Source organism: Thunnus albacares, chromosome 19 (assembly GCF_914725855.1).
Source record: "Thunnus albacares chromosome 19, fThuAlb1.1, whole genome shotgun sequence".
NCBI lineage: Eukaryota > Metazoa > Chordata > Actinopteri > Scombriformes > Scombridae > Thunnus > Thunnus albacares.
The window spans coordinates 6,609,810-6,633,714 of record NC_058124.1 but is presented as its reverse complement, the minus strand read 5'-3'; the positions used below and the strand labels follow the sequence as shown (position 1 = coordinate 6,633,714).

General features: G+C 40.4%; 1 long non-coding RNA gene across 1 annotated transcript; it reads left to right on the top strand.

The window, feature by feature from the left end:
- The first annotated feature begins 6,698 nt into the window (after positions 1 to 6,698).
- On the top strand, positions 6,699 to 19,019 carry LOC122970514. Its single transcript, XR_006399228.1, has 4 exons — positions 6,699 to 8,871; positions 8,994 to 13,451; positions 13,863 to 13,968; positions 16,837 to 19,019. It is a non-coding gene; the product is annotated as an uncharacterized LOC122970514 (long non-coding RNA).
- The last annotated feature ends 4,886 nt before the right edge of the window (positions 19,020 to 23,905 follow it).

Sequence of the window (23,905 nt, the reverse complement as noted above, 5' to 3'; positions counted from 1 at the left end):
ACACCCTCTCTACGGCTTAAACTAGGGTAGTAGGCTTAAAACTTTCCTTTGGTTATGCTTCTATAGGCCTAGACTGCCGGGGGACTTCCTATGATGCACTGAGCTCCTCTCTCCTCCTCCCCCTCTCCAGCTGTACCCACTCATGTACCATTAATGCATGTCACTAATCTGGCATCTTCCTCTGAGTTTTTGTGCTTTCTCGTCTCACAGGTTCCTATAGATTTCCGTGAGCTTCCGTGGGTCGTGGTTGCAGACCCTGTGCTGCTGTGGTCCTGCTTGACACCCACACCTACTATTATTATTACTAGTCATATTTCTATTATTATTGTTGTTATTGTTGTTATTGTGCTTCTCTATGCCTCTCTCTCCTCTCTTCCACTCCTTCTTTCTCTCTCAACCCAACTGGTCAAAACAGATGGCCGCCCACCTACAGCCTGGTTCTGCTTGAGGTTTCTTCCTGTTAAAGGGAAGTTTTTCCTTGCCACTGTCACCAAGTGCTTGCTCATGGGGGGAAATTGGGTCTCTGTAAAATAAAGAGTACAGTCTAGACCTGCTTTATGTGAAAAGTGCCCTGAGATAACTTCTGTTGTGATTTGGAGCTATATAAATAAAACTGAATTGAATTGAATTGAATTGAAATTCAGTTATGGGTGCCCACAGAAGTTACAGTTCTTGACAAATACGTTAATAAACACTTACTGCTTACAACTAGTGTGTTACAAATCCTTTTATTAACTGTTTCAATACTGATTATAAATGCTAAATATGGGGACTTGAAGTGAAGTGTCACCACATAAAAAAATGGCACTGTTTATTACATGCAGTATGCAGCAAAATTTCACATCTGGACACCCAAAGAAGACTTTCTTATTTGCCTGTTTTTAGCCCTTTTTGTCCCAAAGTTAGTAAAGCTTACTTCTTCACTGCATTCTTTGTTATTAGTGTTCTAGGAGTTCCTGATGCAGTAACCAGGCTGGGATCCCTCACTGGCTTCCCGCCGGTGAATGATGTGGTTGAGTGTTTGCATGTGTTCACTGTAATGTGTGACCAGGCTGAATGGACCAAGGAATAAATCAAGGTGGAGTGTTTTCACTGTGCACAACCACAACAATAGATTATTACAATAAATTATTTGAATTGTAATTTGAATTGTAATTGTAATTTGCAGCATGGGATGTCTCCCACTCAAATGTCCCCTGACTGGGTAATTTCTACAGAAATAACAAGGCAAAAACAATTTTGATTAGTATTTAGTCATTTCTATTTGTGCTGCAAGTGTAATCATACCCTTCACCTGCAGAATTTACATATTCTCAGTAATTAGTGTGAAGAATTCCAACACAGCCTATGAATTTAGTGTCTGTACAAAAGCACAATGCTGCTCAATGATTGGCTTTCCCAGTATATCGACTACCATCCCCAGTCTACCCCTCCAACACACACACATACACACACAAAGACACACAAACAAGTCACTGGTACACTCATGCATCAGAATGAGAAACGGCAAGGTGTCCTAATCTTAACGGGAGGGAGTGGGGGCATGTGTAATTTCTTATCCGCCGCTAATTACAGCGGTAACAAGACCCAGGAGAAGTGACGGCTGCTGGTTTAGACGTCTGCCGGCTTGACAGCAGGGTTAATTAACAGCCTTCCACCAAGATTAAGATGGGACAAAAACTAAATAGATCAAGATACACACACACATACTCAAGCGCAGGCACGCATGAGGTGCGCACATAGACACGCTAAACAGCCCTTCCACTAAGAGCTTAGATTAAGATAGCCACACCATCCTATCTATTTCACCAGAAAATTAGCCTCCCGCTCGGTTGGACAGGCTCAGCAGACACAGAGCCATCGTCTCAGACCTAATGTATTCATTCATACACCTGTGTGACTTATTGATACTGGCACATGCACAGCAGAATCATTTTGGTGATCCTCTGAATATGGCTCATGATAGAAAGCAGAGAAAGTAAATTGCATTAGGGAGCTGACAGCTATTGCATACATGGCTGCAAACCCTTTAATGCCCATGTTGTATTCCCTGCTGAGCACATACAATGACCCTATCCATCTTTCCTCTCTCTGTAATGTCATAAAGTGTGGATTTGGGTCTGAAAGATTTGTCTAAGCCCTGCCTAATATGTCCCCATCTCCACCTTTCCTGGTGGTGGTGCGTTCATGCAGACACACACATCTCACTGCCAGGTTAATGTGGCACCACATTCATTGGGCTGTAGCGTGTGTTGCCTCCCTTACCAGCTGTCGTAATGTAACTCCTTTAGAAGACTCCATTTGGACGGAGAGGCTGTATGAATAAAAGAAAGCACTTTCTTTTTCGCTCCCTATCTACTCTAAATCCTCCCCTTGCTGCTATCTTTGGCCTGCAGGGTTAGGAGATTGGAACCTGGAGACACACTGTTGGTGTGTTTTGCCCCACAGAGACACGGGAAGGTTCAAGAGAGAGAGAGAGTGTGTGTGTGTATGTGTTTGTCAGAAATGCATCAACATGTCAGTTCTTTCACATACTGTTAACAGTGACAATGTGTCAAACGTGTCAAAACTCAGCTGCAAGTATATTCCATAAACATGACATCATGCATATGCTTATAGGTAAATTAAGACAAAAACATTTAGCTGGTATTATACAATAAACAAACAGTAGTTGACATTTATTGTAAAATTGCTCAATACTACAGAGGCTGTCAAGGGAATAGCCTAAGTGATAATACACAAAAAGGTGTCCTTACATATGAAAATAATGAGGTGAATACTCTTCCCTGGAGTCCATTATCATCAGAACACCTCATAGAGCATTTTCACACTTACACCACAGTGGTTTTGCCAGTAGTTTAATATACAGTACCTTTGTGTACTGATTTGTAAGGGTTAGGTTAATTGTTGAACTGAACTATTTTTGAGGTGTCGTAATAATACTGCCAGCCAGTTGGAGACAATTATTTTTGGAGCGATGGTAGAACAGCTCTTAAAGGAATAGTTCACCATTTTGGTAAAACAAGCTTATTCACTTTCTCTCTGAGAGTGAGATAAGAAGATCAAAACCACTCTCACATCTCTGTGTTAAGTACAAAGCTAGAGCAGACAATAAACACTGAAAACAGGTTTACCCTACAAAAATATGCCTACCAACACCTCTAAACCTGACCTTAATACATTGTATCTTGCTTGTTATACATACATGTAATACATAGACATAAATTTTAAAAAAGCAAATGGTTTATCTGCCCGTCACTGGCAACCTAGCTGCACAACCTGAGCCTGATGGGAATATCAATTGTTTGGAAGGAATTTGGACATACAACCAAACTATTAGACAGACTGAAATTATGACCTGATGATGGCGCTAAAAGAAAGGTCAGGGTTTCAAAGTTGTTCAAATTCATCCTCTGAGGACCATGTATGCTGTACCAAATTATGTTTCCTATAATGTGTAACAGAATAATCCTGATCAATGTTATCTTAATATCCAGAGTGAAATGTCATTTAGTTGTTTTCCCTTCATTATCCAGTCTGGTATTAGCTTATGTTAATGTTTGAGAGGGGGGATATTTTTTCAGTATTGACTGTATCAATCCTGTCTGTTGTTTGGGAACAGTTAACATCCATCTCGAAATAGTTTAGAGTTGTTATATTTTTAAGCCGAGTTAATTGGTCCACACTTATCGTCATTTTTGTTGGCGCTAATTCTGACTCTGGAACAGGTCATCCCCATTTATACTCCCATCTACTGATTGCCTCAGCTGTTTTTACATCCTGGGAAACAGCTGTCAATGAGCACAACACCAGCCCTATTTGATTCACTGAAAAAATCTCAGTCATTGGTGGCAATTCAGAGGTCTGAAATTAAGCTAGATGAATGCCATTCATGCCACACCCTCACCAGATGAGGCCTTTATCTAGATTACACGTCTCCCAGTGCACGTAAACTGCAGTCGCATGCCTTTTCTCCTGCATACATTCTGATTCATCTGCTGTTTCAGTGGTGATGTCCACGATGTATAATGCAAAGCTGGGGATGGGAGGGGGTGGGGGGCTGCTTCATGTGGAAAGAGGAAGGAGTCCCTGCTCCCATTAGAAAGAATAAGTTGCAGTGGCATGTCTGCTAACAGTTTCCTACATTAGCACTCCCAGCTCCCAGAGAGTCATGCTTCAATGACAGCACTGTGCTCAAAGAGGAACTGGGTGAGAGGGACCGGCAAAATGTGGGAGGGAGTTAGGGAGGGAAGGAGGGAATAGAGTGAGATGTCTGACCTTAAAGCAAAGCGAAAAAAGCTACTGGAGAAAGCTGCTGGAGAGAGGAAGGGCAGACGAATAAGGGAAGACAAGTTTGGAAGTTGGTGCTGCGCTGGGGGGAGGATGGAGTGGCCGCAGTGGCTGTCGATAAAGACACTGAAAAAGAGACAAGAACGAGCGGGTGATAAAAAGGGAGAAAAGGAAGGGAGGGGCGGCGGAGAAAGAGGAGAGAACGATGACAGGAGTGTTGGAGATGAGTTGGAACAGCGGGGAGGGGGAGAGAACGATGTCTGAGATTGAAATGCAGAGAAGAGGATGGAGCGGGGGGGCTGAAAGTTTCATGAGGGTGTCACTATGGAAGCATCGAATTTTCTCACACCATCTGTGAAAGAAGCATTCCTCTGGGGCAGCTGATGCGGAGCTCGTGTGTGTATCACTGTGTATTTGTGTGCTACAGTGAGTGTTCGGGGACTTGTGGCGGTCTGACTGGCCAGAGGATGTGTTTTCTATTATTCACATATCAACAGTGCATTCAGCAGGGAAGAGGACACAAAAATGTGTGCAAAACAGTGAGAAGAAGAAAGACATGCCCATGTATCCAAAGCAATAACCTGGTCTCAGTGTGTAATTCATGGCCTTCAGCTCCGCCATACAGTACATTTCAATCGAACTCCCCTAAAACCCCTTCTTTATTTCACGCTCCTATTCAGCACCCTCTACAGCAGCCTTGTGAGTTCTCTTATGACCATTTTCACTCACCTGCCGTTACAAAGATTGCTGTTTTCCTTCCCACCGCAGGACCTCACGTACTAAAACGCTAAACGAGGAAGGTCTGCGGTCTATTTGTCGTTAATTGGCACGGTGCTACCATAGATTACCGAACATGACAGTGTCTTTTTCAGAGAAATCTATCTGCCGTGACCTCTCTGGCACTATTACAGCAAGGTCAGAGAACACAGAGGGAAACCAATCAATACAATATTGAGTGCGAGAGCGGACCAAGTCTGATGCAGAGGGACAGAAAGAGGGATAAGAAGAAAGAGGACGCGGGCACAAAGGGAGAGAGTGGAATTGTAAAGGAAAAGTACAGAGAAAAACTGGGAGAGTGAAAAAAGGGTTAAGAGGAATGACCAGGGAGGTGAAGGGATGGAAAGGAGGGAGGCATATACAGCAGGAGATTGCGAGCCGTGGGTGAAGGATTGAAAAAGTAGAAATGGAGGATAGGAAGGCCCTGAAGGTGGCTGCAATCTTGCGAGAGGTAGCAATATCAGTCTACAATACTGCCACAGGCACAAACACACAAGCCGACACCCGTGGATGACTGTTGGGTTTGAGAGATGGTCAGTCTAGGAAGAATATTCTGTAGCCACAGGCAAAACACATATTGCCCCAGGGAGGTGTCTGATAACACTGTATACAGTAAATTGTATACTGTATACTGCATGCTGGGTATGGGAGTGTGTAGACGTGTGTGTACATGTATGTATGTGTATGTGGCTGTATACGTTTATATTGTAGTATGTGGAGAGTAAGCGGGTGGGGGTATTGTTTAAGTATATGTCTGTGTGAGTACACATTGTACATATTACATACCTATATATGGTAGTGTACACATCTGTGGTATGGTGTATACATGGTGTATACATCTGAATCTGTGTGCATATACATCTGTATGTATCTGAATTAATTTCTACATACCAAATAGGAATGCAAGCAACTTTTTGTACACCTGAACTGTGGTGTACTGTGGCACCCAAAGACATGACACCACTGGACAGAGTATACTGTAAAAGGACTGAGAGTGTACTCAAGTCAAGTCAATTTTATTTGCATAGACAATATCACAAATCACAAATTTGCCTCTTTACAGTCTCTACAGCAATACAACATCCCCTGTCCTTAGACCCTTGGTTCAAATACGGAAAAACTCCCTAAAAAAAAACGTTTAACGGGAAAAAGATGGAGGAAATCTCAGGAAGAGCAACAGAGGAGGATAGATGTGCAATAGATGTGTGTACAGAGCAGAACACAAATGATATAGATATAGAATACAGCATTGTACAAGATAACAAAATTATAATGGATTTATAATATATATGAATAATCTGATGAAGAGGACGCTAAACAGCTTCCAGGTGCCACCAGAACAGAATAGAACCTGAGCCATGTGACCTCCATCAACATAGATACCTGGCAGGAGGACAGATAACACATGCACACATCAAACCATTCACATACACGGGAGAAGAGACAAGAAAATACATTATTCACACAGGAGAGAGAGAGAACGATAAAGACATCATTCAGAGAGAAAGAGAGAGAGAGACATGATTCAGGCTGAAGTCCTGCAGGATGGGGAACCAGATCCAAAACCTCAGGAAATGGCACCGACAGCCAGGGAAGCAGAGCCGTTCCAGGATGGGTGCTAGTCCAGAAAGAGATGCCTGAGAGACAAAAGAAGACAGGAGGAGAAAATAGAGGGGCACACAAATTGGACGCTCATGTGCTTGTGGAACAAACAAACAGAAGGTTAAAGAGACTGTTAATGGTTATCTAACGGTTCAGAACAGAACAGTAATCAATAATCTCGTTGGCAGATCAACGCTTAGTAAATTCATTGTGCACTGCCATGCTAGTAGCTCTGTGAGGCTTTACTTTCACAAAGTAGTGCTTTGAACTAAATGATTATGTTAGCATGCTAACATGCAATGTTTACCAGGTTAACCATCTTAGTTAAGCATGTTAGCATGCTAAAATTTGCTCATCTGCACTAAATTAGCGAACACAAAAAGTACAGCTAAGGCTAATGGGAATATTGTTAGTTTTGTAAATATTTAGTCATAAACCAAGGTATTGGACGAATTGAAATTTTGACCAGATAATGCCAAATTTTATGTCAATTCATCTAACATTTTGCTTAAAACTACAAATGTAAACCACATGGTGGCGCTGGAGGAAAAGTCAGGTGGTCACCAAAGTCATTAAGATTCAACCTCTGGGCACCATGAATATGTGTACAAAAGTGTGATTGTTTTAATGCTTCTTTGGTATTAAGTCCTGTCTGAAATACTAGCTGATATTAAATATCATTATTCTTCACATGGAATTCATCACATTGATTTGTCTTGGTGAAGAGTCCGGCTAAACTGTTTTTTCATGTGATAGTCATTGTTCAGCACCACACAATGGATGGCAACATGCCATCCTCTTAATTCTTACTAGCTTATTAATGACCTGTTCATAAAATAAAAGATAATACTGAGAGAAGAGCTGTATTTCATACCTGATATTTCACTTGTATGACAAAACAATTAGTGCCTGTTCAGACCCAAGCTTTTGAACCAATAAATAAAGACAATTAAACCAAGGGAAAGGGGAAGTAGGCAAGCAATTTACTTGAAATTTCCAGAGGCTGATGGCGAGGCAGCCTATGCAAAGAATGTCTGTTTGTTTACAAATTGCCAGAGTTGAGTTTCCTCTAGGATTTATTCAACTCAACTAAGGATTTATATGAAGTTCCAATGCAGGGAGGTGTGCCCTTTACGTGGCGAGGCGGAAAGTAAGGGACTTTCATATGAGAGACATGAGTTTGCATCCTGTCAGAGGCCTGCAAGTAATGTTACTCGTATCGGCCGAAGTAATTATGACGTGGCGCAGTTCAGATGACGTCTATATAAGGTGACAAATCTTCATTCGGAGGTGGCGGGTTGGGTGGATGGATTAACCCGAACTTGCCAAAAGTAGATTTTGCAACAGGAGACCACTGTATGTTTCCTGTTTCCAACCACAAGCTGGGACAGTTTTTCAAAAAACGTAACTATGATCGTCCCCTAACCTTAACCCTGTGGTGTTTATTGTTGCCATAATGACATATTGTTGCCTAACTAGTAAGGATGAGCGAGTACACCATTATCCGTGTCTGTATCTGTATCTGTTCAACCAACTAAATTATCTGTATTCTTACTCGGAATGGACGGGGCTTAAACCGGAAATGGATATGTTTGATCAGAAGTTGGGTTGATCAGAAATTTATTGTTTATTAAAAAACTATTTACAGAATTGAGCTTCAGATCAAGATTCAAGAGGCAATTTACAGAAAAGGTTTTTATAAACTTGAATGAATAAACTTCAGTGAATCAATGAACACATGCAGTGTTAAGAAGTCAAATGCATAAACTAGAGTTTTCATACTCAACATAGCTTTCTTTTTTTGGATTTTTTTTTACTTTTTAAGAATTAAATAAGTGTGACGTTTGTGTGCATGATTGCAGGGTTTTTTCAATACCTAATGTTTTTATTGTTTTTTGGGGGAGGTGTATTTTTTATTTCTTCACAAAGTGAAACACAATGTTAATTATGTGGTGTGGGCGTGTGTGTGTGTGAGTGAGTGAGAGGGAGAGAGAGAGAGAGAGAGTGGGAGAGATTGTTCTACTGATCAAATATTCCTATGCTATTTTTCAAATCCTCATTTACTTTAATGAAGACCAGTTGTTCCACGGCAAGGATCTAGGCTTGTACGCTGTGGACTGACTGCTATAGGGCCAGCACTGAAGCTTGCCTGACCAGTATTTCACTGGGTTTATCACTAAGGCTGATGTCCCCATCTGGCAGGTACGCCCACACATCACCTGATGGTGCATGTGTCCTCATTGGAGTAGCCGATTTCTTTTTCTGCAGGAAGGAGAAGACTGAGCTGCCACTGGTGACATGTGTCTCTTCTGTGTTTCTTGCAGGTGCAGCCACAGGACCACACAGATCCATCCTACAGACAGATGTCCTCTTCATTGTCTCCACATCAACACTGTTTGGGAAACAGCTAACTTTATTGTCTAGCCTAGCTTTAGCTTTTCCCTGGACTCAGCAGCAACCCGATTACAACTCTGGCATCCTGATCATCATTACCATCCATGACAGCAACAGATTCATCCCCATCAACTTCAAGAGTTCCCAAATACAGTGACCTGATGATGGAGTACAAGTCATGCAGGAGGGGGATGACCTCAGAGATGGAGACACTATGTTTTGAGAGTACCTGTTTGACCTCCACCAGCTGCTGGAGCATATAGAATGTATAGTTGCACCTTGTTGTTATATCTGTTATGAGCGTGTGCAGAGGGAGATCCAGCTGCATCTGCAGCTCATGTAGTCTGTTGCTGGCTTTGCTTGAGCAATGAATAAAGCCAGAGATGCCTGTGGCCTTGGAGAGAAGGGATCTCACAAACCTGGTCAACTCAAGTGCTTCGCCACCAAGTGAAGTGTACAGGACACGCAACAAATGTGCCCATAACTCAGGGCCTTCACTATGTTGGCTGCATTATCTGAAACAACAAACACTATTGTAATAGACTGCTCAACAGACTCTTCCCACGCTCTTATCTTTTCCTTAAGGCAGCACAGAATGTTTTCTGATGTGTGCTCAATGTCTAGCACACCAACATTTAGCAGCCCTGCTTTCCTCTGTACTGAAGACTCCCCTACACATTCACACCAGTGCCCAGTAATACAGAGATATGTGTGAGCATTGTGGTAGCTGGTCCAGAGATCAGTAGTGAGGTTGATGACACCTCCCTCAGTTGCCTTAAGTGACTGGACCAACTCCCCTCTCATTGCCTCATAAAGCTCAGGCACTACAGTTAGACTGAAAAAGTACTTCGATGGGATCTTATATTTGGGCTCTGGAAAGGCAAATGACTTGAAATCTCTCCCCTCCACCACAGGGAAAAGCTCAAGATTAGCGCAGATCATTTTACCTATTATCACTGTAATTTTTTTTGACCAAGGGTGGTTTACTGGGAATTGCTGCTTGGCTGCAAATGCCTGATTTGGTGGGCTTTCTCATGTGATGAACATATAACATGATTATGTAGAGATGATGTATTATAATGTTTTGAATCCCTACCTCAGCTGATTTTGGACTTCCAAAGCTTAGAAATGGCTTTGGAGGGATCCCTTTCACAAATGGTGAAAGAGTCCCATACTGTAGAGGTCCTCTTGGTCTTTGATGGAGGAGGACCACCATCACCAGATGCAATATTGGTCCCAGTGGGGGAAAAATGGGTAGTTTCATTGCCACTGACTTGATCCTCACTGCCCTATAAGGTTGAGCAAACCCTGACTGCTGGTTCAGTGTCAATGAAATTACACTCTGTATCACTCATTGTATAATCACTGATGGTATAAGTTTCAAATAAATAGCATAAAAATGTGAGAGAGTGGGAGGGAGAGAGAGAGAGAGTGTGTGTGTATTTGTGTGTCTGTGCAGTCAAACACATTGGCTATGTAACAGTTCAATATATATCCAAATATTTAAATCCCATAAATAAAGTCTATATATATTTAAGGCCTTAATTTGTAATATTTATACTATTATTTATTGTTATGAGCTACAGTGAGAAAAAGTGTCAGGCACTCAGTGCATGAACAGCCATATTTAATAAAAATAAATAATGAAAATGTGTTCAGCAAATAATGTGTGTGTGTGTGTGTGTGTGTGTGTGTGTGAGTGAATGGATGGTCAAGTAGTTATGTGCTATAGTAGATACACAATGCAAGATTCAGCCTGTTTTTTTATTTGCAGCCTAGATCATTTTTATGAGTGTGTGAGTGTTACGTGTATGTATGTACATGAAACAGTGTGTATTGTGCATGATCGTTGTGATTGTACCTGTGTGTCCATGTATGTGGGTGCACATTTCACATTTGTCCTCTTTCACCTTGTCCTCTAACAGATACAAGGCTGCATGTTCAACATGTGCACGTGCAGCATAATAACATTCACCATCACTCCTCTCCTCTCTCTATTTCAATACTGTTTCTCTCTCTTTTTGTTACCATCACACTCATGCGTGCAAACACACACACATGGCACCACACTTTCTCTCTCTGGAAAGTACACTCCACGCCTGCCCAGCAGCCCTGGAGTGTGATTCATGTGTGTTTTGCTTCCTTGCTGTTCTGCGGTTGGAATATACAGTAGCTAAGGCTGAAACCACCTGTTCTCCCTCTAGGAAGAGATGGAGAGGCAGAGATCGAAAGAGAGTACAACACAAAGTTAGGATGCTGCAGAGAGAAGATGAAAAAGAGAGGTTAGCAAGAAATAAAGAGAGCTGGAAAGTTTTGAAAGAGTACAGGATATGGAAAGATGAAGTGGAAGAAATTTAAAAAATGTTCGGAAACACAAACAGACATATAGAGGTAGATGAGAGAGGTTTCACATTTCACGCTGGTGAATAGAGATATAAAAGCAACACATATTAACGCGAGTTTGTGTGTGCAAGTAGCAGATAACGAGGTGGCGTCTGAGTGCTCTGTGTTTACTCTAATTAACTACATCAATACTGTCAGACAGCTTTTCAGGCTTTGATCGACTCCCCAAGCCTGCCAAAAAGTCTGCAAAACACACCCGTCAATCACAGCCATCGTCTTTTTATGCTAATCTTATTCCAAAAACAAAGGAGTAAGAAAGTCATTCATTTACTTTGCAGAATGAAATGAGTGTCGCTGGTCAAACTGGATAGCGGGGAGCGTTTTCCTCCGATTGGGATTCAACTCTCATTCCATCTCTATCTACTTCTTCTCCACCCATGCCTCTTTCACACTCATGACATCCATTACTTTTTTTCCTGCACACACACACCTATGTATACATGCACCGCTGGCCTGACGTTGAATATGTAAATCGACATCTGCTCCAGTACCCAATCTCCAGCCCTCACCATGTGTCTGATATGCTAATGCAGCTAACACAGTTTCTTCACTCCACATCTTCCCTCCTTTTCCCTTCCCTCCGCTTCCTCTCCTCAGCGCCGGTTTACCCGAGTCTGCCAAGGATGAGCAGATGAGGCAGAGGAGGGGAGGGAAAGAGAGAGTTGCTGAGTGTGGGAGGAAGGACAAAGCTCCAACTCCTCTGGCGCTTTCGGTGCTTCTCCCTCGTTAACCGCGTAGGTCCCAACCCACCCCTACCGTTGCCGTTTTCACCGACAACTTATCAGCCGTAATGAGCTCAGAGGTTGAAACCTTGCAGTCACATTTGACACACCGATGCTGCAGTGTACTGATGCACACAGTTAAAATGCAAAAAAAGTCATGCATTCAAGCCTGCATGTGCAGCATGCAACCTTTCCGCTTGCAAACACAGCCATCACATTTGCATTGAGCAGTGAGATGGATGGCGTCCCATTCCAGGGGCATTGTTCTCAATCCAAGTCCTGGAGTGTGCTTTGATTTATAAAGGATGAAATGGGACAAGACCTGTTTCCCAGAGATCCCCAGTTGGCTGTGTTCACAGCTTTTTCCGCTTTGACTGAGTTCTGAGTGAATACATGAATGCTAAAAGACACTAGCTGTGGCTCTCCGCTTTGCTGGCTGCATGTGAGGCCACACTTGCTGTAAGGGGGCCTTTTCGAAAATGATAGGGGACAGTATAGCACGTGGGTGTTTCTCCAAATGTTGTAAGGGGTCTGAATGTCTGACACAAATTGATGTCCCACATAGCCATACTGCTTTTTTTCCCTGAGATGCAGATGAGAACCATATGTCTTTCTGCTTCTATAAAAATGGGAACAAGTAGTAAAAAATTATCGAACACCCAAGTCGAGTCTTCTTATTACACCACGCAAGCAAACACATTTATCACGCAACATCTCATTTATCAAGGGAGTGTATGACCCAAATGGATCGCAAAATGAATCTGCACTAATTTCCTTGAAAAATAAAACATTTATCAATTTGATCTCCATTTGCACCAAGAAGATCAATCTCACATCTGGACTGAAACGTGTATTCTCAGTGGTCAGGACAAGCAGTTGTCTGTAGGGTCTACATCCATGCAAACTTAATACATCCTCAAACGTTATATAATACCATATGATGAAACATGCCACTTTACTTTGGCAATTTTATAGAATCAGCAAAAGAAAGAGACTTGCCAGACAGTTTGTCCTTCAGCTAAGTGATGTTGCTGCAATCCTTTTTGTATTTCTAATTCAAAGCACAAAGTATATATTAGCATCATCATTATTGTGAGGAATTAAATTTGCAGCAGCAAATTAGCACCGGTCAAAGCTAAACTCCACAAACATGTTGCTATTCCCTTTGAACTAGTCTGTCGCTCCAAGGGATGGACAAAATGATGGAAACACTACACGAAAGGCTAACTTTGAAGCAGCTAAATCCTAGAGGCAGCAACAGAGGTGAGTCACTTTCAGCTGAATGCCAATTAGCAGCATGTCAACCTCAAAAGAGGCCCAACATTCAGCCAATTTTGAGGTCCAGTGGTTGGTCAAAATTGAAAGTTTGCAACTTTAATGTGAACTTTTCAATTTGACTCTCATCTATTTAATCTGTAAAGTAACTTTCTTGAGTCTCAGTTGCCTGGTAGCCTCAGGGAAGCAACAAGACTTTAGGAAGTAACTGCAACCAGCAAAGAAATAGTCCAGCATATAACCTCCTGTAAAACCACAAATTGTTATTTTTACACTTTGGTTTTCTATAGATTAAACAAATGAGATATAATATGTTAATAAGTGAGCTTCAGAGGTGCTTGTAGGTGGATTTTGTTACATTTGGACAGATCCAGACTAACTGTTTTCTCCTGTTTCCAGTCTTTATGCTAAGCTAACCAGCTGCTGGCTGAAGCTTCTTATTGAACGGACAGATATAAGAGTCGTATCGATCCTCTCATCTAACACTCAGCAAGACAGTAAGCAAGTAAGTGTATTTCCCAAAGCATTCCTTTAAAAGTTAGCTTTTCTGAACAAGAAATCAATGGGGGTTATTCTTAACTGAACAATGGAGAAGCTGCTGGTCTACTTTCAAGCCTGTACTGTATGTGTGTTTGTTTGATGAGATCCTGGATCCTGGCAAGATTGGGTGGTTGGTCTAATCAAACGTAAAATCATGGATTGTAAAAATTACAGAGATATAATTACTCCATATACTATTCCTTAATTCAATGCAAGTCTGTGTGAAAGAGTAATTCTATCCTTGAGGAAACCCAGGCAGGATATAAAAATAGTTACTTCACCACTGATCACATCTTTTTACTGAAACATTGATTTCTGTTGTTTTGTCTTTTCTGTTCTTTATTGATCACAATAAGCCATTTGATACAGTTTGGAGAGATGCATTCTGGCACAAACTGCTGAAAGTAGGTATTAATGGCAAATTCCTGGATGTATTAATGAATATGTACAAAAATATCAAATCGTGTGTTTTTGTTAATGGTATCAAATCCAAGATTAGCTGGAATTAGACAGGATGAAACTTTATCACCTGTTAGAAGAATATCTTCTACAGATTGATTGTCAGCCTGTTATTATTATTGACACCATGATAGACAGTTACATTTAGAGTATGGTACTTTTACATTTTGGTTTTCTATGGATCAAACAAATGCAATAACAAAGAAAATAATGGATCAAGTTTTTGTATTTTTGGACAATTCAAAGATGAAGGTCAATAAGGTTACAGTATTTGGTTGTATTTGTAAGTTTGCATGTAATGGAGAAGATCTACAGATTGATTAAAATATCTCAGTATCATAATAAATTATGATGGTCTGCAAAAGATAGCTATTGAAGAGCTGCAGAAGACAGCCTATAGAACTTTGTATTTATTTACTAATAAATATAGAAAATTAGATTTACCATGTAGTAGATTAGATCTTTTTGATAAGTTAGTGACCAAATTATTTGTTATGCATACGGGATATAGGCATTAAACTGCCACTAAAATTCAGTATACATGAGTGGGCAAATACCCAATGTGTGTAGTACATAAAGGGGAATTGTTGGCTTCTGGGAGCGGTTGCTAGAAAATAAAGAAACTAATATTTATATTAACAATAACACCAGAATCCCAAAAATTTCTGGAAGATATAAAGGCTCAAGGGGGTCTGTAATTTTCGTAATGACAACCGTCTGAAAGAAAAGTGTGATGTCTTGTTTTAATGTGACATTGCAGGTATAGTGAATGTTAGAAAAAAGTACAAAGTAGCATCTACTGTATATAATATTTTTTACATTCAAAAATGTGCTGGGCTGTTTATGTACACTGTTGGGTTGCTCATGCTGGTTCAAAGGGGTTCATTTGCAGCTGAACAGCTGGTTGGGTTACTTTCACCCAGCTGGTTCATTCATTTTCCCACTTGTCCATTGTCAAACTTTCTTGATCCATCTCATACAGTTGGGGGGGGGGGGAGGGGGGGGTATTCTGTAACAATTATTGCAAATATTGAAAATTTGCAATTCAATGTGTGGTGGTCTTTTCTGTCCCACTGCACATTTTTTATCTTAACAGTTTTTGGTAACATTAGCTGGCTAGCTAACAACATTACATATGCAAGAATGTCATGTGGTAGTCAGGTGGGAAGGATGTGAAAAAAATATTTGAATATCTGAAGGTTGTAGCCTGATGTGTTCTAGGTGAAAATCTGAATTGGGCCTATAGAAAAGGAAAATGATAGTAATATATCCTGTGTATTGATAAAAGGGCATCTTAAAGACTTCTCTTACTCATTGAACTGTCTAACTCTGGACTGTCTACCTCACTGATCCAACTAACAGACCTGACTTATTGGCTCACCTAAGTAACAACCTGTCTGACTGTCTAAAGTGATATACATGTCTAATTAACTGCATAACTGACTGGGTTGTCTAACATATGTCTTTGATTGATCTGTCAAATGGACATCTCTTAGCATTCTCTCCTAACAGATGCTTCCTGCAAGCCCACATCATTTCTTCAAACAATGTTGTTGTTGTTACATTTGTTTTCCATGTTTTCAAAATTGATCAGATATCACAAGACTTCCAGAAGGAAGGTGTATCCCAAGGCAGCGGGAAAACCTTTTGAAAATTGGGCTGCTGTTGGTGACAGAATCCTTGCATATGCCCAGATATTTTGTATTATGTATTTCAGACTTCTATAACACAATATCAATTGATAAATACAACTTTGCTGTTTGCCTTTGTATTGAGAAACTTGTTGCTTGTTGCATTTGAGCCTTCCATTAAGTAACTCTAAAATATGCCACCAAGTGCCATTTCTGGATTAAAAATGTCCATTCTATACTCCATTATCCTTGATGCTATAGATTATGTCTGCTCTGCTTCCCTCTGCCTCTCTGCTTTTCTGTCCTTTCTCTGTCTACCTCCATCTCTGTTGCATATCCAAACGTGTGTCCTTCAGACGGCCTAAGTAAAGTCGGCCAACAAATTCAAAATAGTCCTTATGAATTTAAAAACCTGGCACGTATGTATTCATTGTCAGTCATTTTACCGTGATAAAAAAAAAAGTGTCTCTGACTTGTCTCACATCCTTTTGAAAGCAAGCCCTCCAGTGAACAGCAATCAGCATGGAACAAATATGTTACTTTTTAAATTTTAAACAGTCCTTAATAAGATGTTACAACACTTCCTGTGATTATAATAGGCTACGCAATCAACACTCTTATAGTTACCAATCAACACCAGGGCAGAAAAGTCAAAAATACTGCTTCAGAAATATCAACTGTTATATATAGCATACCTTTTTAAATGTTAATGCAACACTATGTATTATGCTCAAATTGTTTAGATGCTAAAGGTTAGAAAGTTTTGAAGGTCGTGCCAACTCTGCTTCCACCATCCATCTACAAGAGAAGAAGAAAAGTCTTCAGACCCACCACTGAGGAGTCCCGGAGGTCATTTATTGACATGCAACCTTTAAGTTTTGCTTTAGTTTTTGAAGGTTTTTACTGCTTGATATGATTGATAACTATGAAGTTTAATTTCTCATTTCGGTTTACATTCACAGTTTGTTATTTTTTCTTTTCAAACATTCTGGCCCTGAATTACCTGCATAGATAACCCTCTAGTGATTACTGGAGTTTGGTAGCCAACTATTTGAGATGGAGCAGATTTTTATGATGGCAGTGCCTAATACTCTCAAACACAGGGGCATGACTGAAGTTACTGATGGCTAAATTGGTCTGGTGTTTTATCCACAGTCCTTCTTTTTAGCACCAGGGTTGTTCATCATATCCTGTGTATTCATGAATAGGAGCCTCTAAACAATGAAATTTATTCACTTAACACTATACTTGTAAGATCTGATGTGTGCAAATAGCAGCACGGGTGTGTGGGTTTGTGTTTTTAATTGTTAATGACATTATCAACATTAAAGTAATAGTAACAATAGTATTATTTGCCCAAACTACTATTTCAAAATAACTTTTGTATTAAGTTGCAAAGACTGGGTTTGAATACAAATTTAATTTGTTTGCCTTAAACATATTTGCATTTTCATATTTTGCAATGTTTATACATATTTGCAATCAATGGTTTTTGGTGATCTTACTTTTATTTCTTTTTTGCATTTTGATACTATCACAAAGTAAGCTCCATAACTTCAGTTTCAGTTATATTGCAACACTAAGTGACTGATGTGTAATTAACAGGTGGGGGCCAACATGGTTGAGTATTTACAAAATACAGAGACCAATTAACCGTTCTCGCACATTTTGTGCCTTGGGGATGAGATGACTACATGCCAGGCCTTCACCAATAATTTCTGGCCACGCCATCGAAACAGACTCCTTGCTGGGGGCTGTTGATGTTTGTTTCAAGGCATTCTCTGTGTTTGACATCAATTACACCAAGCTGTTCAGTTGGGTTATTTTTCAACCCAGCATTCTTTTGAGTGTATGTTTCTGTCTTTTGCTGTCACATTGTAATAACCCTAAATGTATATGTAAATTGGGTGCCTTCTTGAAGAATCTTTAGCCTTTGTTTAAGTTATTTATGGTGCACTTTTATTCCTGCTGTGTGCTGTTGTTTTTTCATTATTGTATCATGTCATGGATATTATAGTTGAGGTCCTCGTCTTTCTCCTTTTGTACTTTAAGTGCATGTTTTCCTGTCACATATTTAACTGCAGTTTAAGTTGTCTTTTCTTTAAATTGAGGAGGATACTAAATATGCTCCACACCATATTTGTGGTCTTCATTCCATCATTTTTCATACACAAGAGTTGCAACAGAGAACATTTACCAGGACGACACTATGAACAACAATGTGTGCCACTGTACTATATATCCTGTGCTGGATATGTAGATGGAGAAAAGACGTGTTCTGTGATCACTGGAAAACTTTAGATTATACAACGCTTGTTTATATTTAGAGTGAACAGATCACAAAAAGAGGCCAGCAGTAATGTATGAGTCTGAAGAAGCGATCCAATGCTACTAAGTCACTCCATACCTTTCATGGAGTGTAATAATTTGCTTTGGTAATCAGGACACAAGCTCTGCATCCCAAGAGATGGGAAAACTAGCAGCATCGGCCACAAATGGAGCCTTGCAGTAGTTCAGGCAAGGCCAGAAGCTGCTTAATATACACATTCCATATACCATCCGATCATGTATGACCATGACCTATCCATATAAACTAGGTGATCCCTGTATAGTGCTGTACAAAGTTTTGATGTCATTTGAATTCTCAACACTGCATCCCACTATACTGCTAACTTAACTCCCTCCACTCCCCCAGTCTCTTCCTGCATTAGCATTTAGATGTAGGTGAAATCAGAATGTTTTTCTCTTTATGCGTTCTTGTTCATTCAAATGTTGTGTACCCAAGGTTCGGCTGGTTGAGGGGGGTGGGGGTTCACAGCTCAGAGACAGTTCATGTCGGGTTCACACAGATTTGTTTCTGAATCATCAGAGCAGAGCCAGAACCACCAAATTCAAATGTTTGTTATTGTTGAAATAAAGCCTTGACTCGAGTGTCCTGACTGAAATGTAATGATGTCATCTGCAGGGCATATGCCAACGCTATCACATACTGAAAATCCCATTACATTACATATAAATGTGCAGAACTAAACAAAGTTCATTTTTATGGTTTAAAATCTGATTTTAATCTGTGTTCCTAGGCTTTATACATACACAGTTATATCAGCTCTGAGAGTTTTAGCCAGGAGCACAAAGGTTGTAAAAATGTGTCAAACACAAGTCTGAAGCAAAGACTGACAACACAGATTTAACAAAACTGTATGTATACATGACTTTAAAGGAAAGACATCCAGTCAAATCAGTGTAAAAAGACAGAAACATAGAGATCTGAGCAGTATAACAAAAGTTATATGGAGTAATAAAACCATTTCAATTCATTGTCTTACTGCTCAGAAAAAGCCAAATGATGCCTTCAGCGCACAATGGGCCTCATGCAAGAACCACTCAAATGAGCAGATTCATTCTTAAGTGACACGTATGACTGATTTTGTCACATTCACCAACTTTCTCCCACTTATCTTAGAATTTTCTCTAAGATATGAATATATTCACAAATTGTCCAGGCCTGTCCAACAAGGAATGTACAGATAGATAAGAATCATACTACTTTAATCTGAAAGAATTTGGAGTTTAAATAACTAAACTAAACTTATTGGAACACCTTCTGTTCACCATATAATCATCATCATGGATTGCCAATATACTGAGATTGTTGTTTGTGGTTTTTAAATTAGCATATATTGGCACGACAACTTATTTCAGTAGTTCAGTAAGTAAATTCTCTCACTCTGCCTCTGGGTCTTTGTGCAGGTCGCTGTCCACGATCAGGACAATACTCTCTTGTCTATTTCCATGACTGTCACCTCCTCTTGACCTCCTCCCATCTAAGTCATGGACCATTTTTAGCATCTAATTCTGAACTGTTCCCTCTTTATTTCTGTCACACTGCAGCTCAACCTAATAATATTTTCTCATTGTTTTGGGTCGTCTAATATGACTACTGACACTGCTAAATTTGTTAAGAGTTCATAACTGCAGAAGCTGGAGCAGGGAAAGAATATGAATATGTTCCATGATACCCAGTGTCTGCTTTCTATAAAAGCTTAGTTGTGGATGTGTGTTTGTTCATCAGCCTTCTGCTGGGTGTGTTTGGATGTTCGGATTGCTCCATATGCCCGTCTGGTGACTGAGGAACATAGGGTCATTTCACAGAACCAACTCCATCCTGTGGAGTAAACACTGCTTCCTCGTGACGTCCCTGAGTTTCAACACGATCATACGCATCATACACTGGGTTTCATCAACAGCAGGATGAAGTCAGATCCCTACAGCGGCGTCCCCAAACACCCAGTGTAAACATCACTGTGCCTTTATAGTGTAAACATCATTGAACCCTTATAAGAAATACATTTCTTAGCTCGTTCATCCTGCAGAGCACTGGAGGCTTTCCTTCTTGAAGAAAGCTCCTTTGTGAAGTAGTCACGGTTAAGGATGCAGTATGAGAGCTGGAAGCTTCTCCTACCCCTTCTTAGACACATGATACATATCCTTAAGATGTTCATATTATTATATCCTCCACATGACTGAGATGAACAAAAAAAGTGTATTTATGCCATGAGCATGAGCAATTGTATCCATCATGCTGCATTTTGTGACTGATTTTTATGATGTTCAGGGTGCAGTTTTTGATAAATGAGGGCCATTTTGACTTTAATTGAAGGTCAGCTGCAGCTGAGCCTTTAGTTGTAAAACCACTTTGAGCGTTTTGTGTCATATTTCAAAAAATGCTTGTACCTTTCCTGGCCTTGACCCTGGTTTAAATACAGATATGTGAATCCTGGTTGTAGCTGTAATAAAGCACATAGTCTTGAACATAACCAGAGACAGGAATTCTAGCTTTCTGAGCTCAGAGAGAAAAAAACCCCAGCTATGATTAGGAGCATTTACTACTTTGCCCTTCTCCTCTGGTAGTGTGTGTAGGCCATTGGTGTTAATCATCTGCACTCTTTCTCAGCATTACAGTGTTTATGTATCATGCACACTGTGTGATGTGTGTGAATTTCATACACTTCATAATAACACCTTCTTGGGTGCTTGGCTGCACTGTAGGTGGACAGCTCGTTGTCAGCCCTTCATCCTTGACATATCATGCACACACATGCACGCACACACACACACACACACACACACACACACACACACACACACACACACACACACCGCACAGCCACACATAGATCGCCCCATCATTAGAGTCTGGAGCACAGACAGACATAGGGGGAGGTGGAGTAGAGATGGATAGACAGAAAGGAAGAGAAAAAGAGAAGATGGATTCAGGAGGGAGGATATTCAGGCGCATCATTAGCACCAAGGATGGAGAGATCTAGGAATAGAGGAATATAATGAAGATAAGACAATTCATTTGGGATTTTAAATTCACAAAAATATGCAAAAACGTGGAATGTGAGCAGAAGCTTTTAACTGCTCGCACCCTGTCAAGCCTGCACAAAGTGATACGTTTCCAAAGCTGGCCTAATTATCGATTGCTTCAAATTGTCATAGGATGGGCGAAGCGCATTTATCCCAAACTAATTACCACAAGTTCAATTGTAATTAAAAATAAATGTCATAATATTGTGTGAATGTGTTAAATATTGATTTCTTTGACCATTAGGGAGCCATATGTGTAAAAATGGATACAGAGATGAAGCAGCTTCCCAGTGTGAAGTTCATTAAGGGAAGCAGTGACAATTAGCCAGACATGCTCACCAGACCAATCAGAAAGTCCTACTCGGATATTTTATTCAATTTCTCTGTGCAGAAATGAGCCAATTTCCACAGGAATGTGCATCTAGAAAAAAAACCCCACTTTGTAAGCAGTTTGTAATGAGCAGGACTCTCGGACTGACATGTATGCGCTAGTATCCATCTAGCTTAGCTTATCCTGCTGAGCCTGAAATAGCAACAGTGCCTGGAGTTTGATTATCATTAATTCAGTTTAATTTCCTCCACCATAACTGAAACATTCATATCCGCACATGAATTATTGGGTTTGAATATCTCAGATTGCATCACAGGGAAAGGCTCGGAGATGGACTTGAAATTTTAAGCAGGGCTCAATATTTGAACAGTGCATTCCAGGAAACCACATAGAAGTTGTATTGACTTCCATCACTTGCGTTTCACTTTAGCTCTCAGAGAATATTGAGTTTATTGAAACAACATCAGCCAGTCTCCAAGGGACAAAAGTGGTGTGTAACAAAAAAAAAACAAAACGGGAAAGGCTGCAATTACTGGCTTAGAGGGATGATTCAGAGATGACAAAGAAAAGAGTGTTTGACGTCAAATTCACCCCCAAGATTCAAGATGGACAAAATTGTTCAATTACATGTCTACAAATATACTTAGAGTAGCTGTAATCAATATTTTTATATTAACAATGGATCAGATGACTGCTTATGGGAAAGGGGTTGTTCATAGTGAGAAATCCACACAGAATTATCACACAACTGCAGCTCCTGTCAGCTCTATGTAGAGCTTTAGCCTCTTTTAGCTAATTGTTTTGGACTTACTGCCCACAACTTTACTTTTCGATTCACTCTCATCTCTCTCACTGGCATCATTTTCAGCCACAGAAGGCAGCTGTTTGCAGCAAAAAAGGCACTAAAGACCCACTGTATGCTACCTGCCTAGCACCAAACAGCAGACAGATAAGGTTAGCGGCTAGCTGGTGAACAAAGAGCTAGACATTTCCCTCAGGGGGTAGTGGAGGCTGAAAACAGAGCTAAAAAGAGAGTGAATATTTTCTTATTTTCACCCAGAGGCCAGAAACATTACTCCAAATGCATGCTAATGTTGTTCCATATTAGCTGTATAAATATGCAAATGTTTGCTAACAGCTTCACCACATTACTTTAAAAGGTGGTGTCACTGTTGTGGACAAAAAAAAAACTAAACAGTTGTTGTTGGTTTAAATTTGAATGCAAAAGTTTTCAAGCACATCTGTTGGATTTAGGTTGAGAGCACGGCCGTAACGACAACCGCTGAAATAGGACATCAATGTGACAATAATGCATACATTGTAGAAAACCTGTGAGAGTAGATTTGGCAGGTGAGGAGACAGGACAAGAGACTGAGAATGGAAATGAGAGACAGTGAAAGTGGAGGTGGAATAAGAAATGCAAAAAAGGTTGAAAAGAAGAGAGATGAGAAAGCTGAGACGATTATGTGACAGAATCAGCGGGCGTTAAAGAAAAGTCTATTAAAGAGTTGGAGTGTTATAATACATAAATATATGTGTGTGTATGCGTGAGAAAGAGAGAGCTCTTGTGTGTGTGACCTCGTCTGCGCATGTGGATATGTGTGTGTGTGAGTGTGTGTGTGTGTGTGTGTAAGAAAGCTGTCAACTACTCCAGGCGAGAGAGTTCCAGCAGTGTGTCAACCTAATGGGCAGAAACTGGGGCATAGTGAATAATTCAACAGCTTTTTAGGGGGAGAGGAGACGCTTCCAATATCTTCCCCTAGGAAAAATGTAAGGACCCTGCTCTCATAATACAGACACACAGACACACACACATATCACAGCATGTGTGCTGAACAACTATGCCATCAGTTCAGTCTTTGCCAACAGGTCTTAAACTCCTAAACTAATGTTCTTGTTTCTAAAAACAAACACGGCAGCAGCTAGCTCGAGTCCTCTGAGACTTCATGTTAGTTAAAGGAAATACGCAAAGTTAGTGAGCAATTGGTCCTTTGGTCACCTTGCTTACAGTAACATCTGAATCATTCATGTGTGCCTGGGGGATCATTTGAGCCATGCCAGATATTTACTTTGAGAGTAAAGCAACTGCAATTAGTAGCTGCAACGTCTCA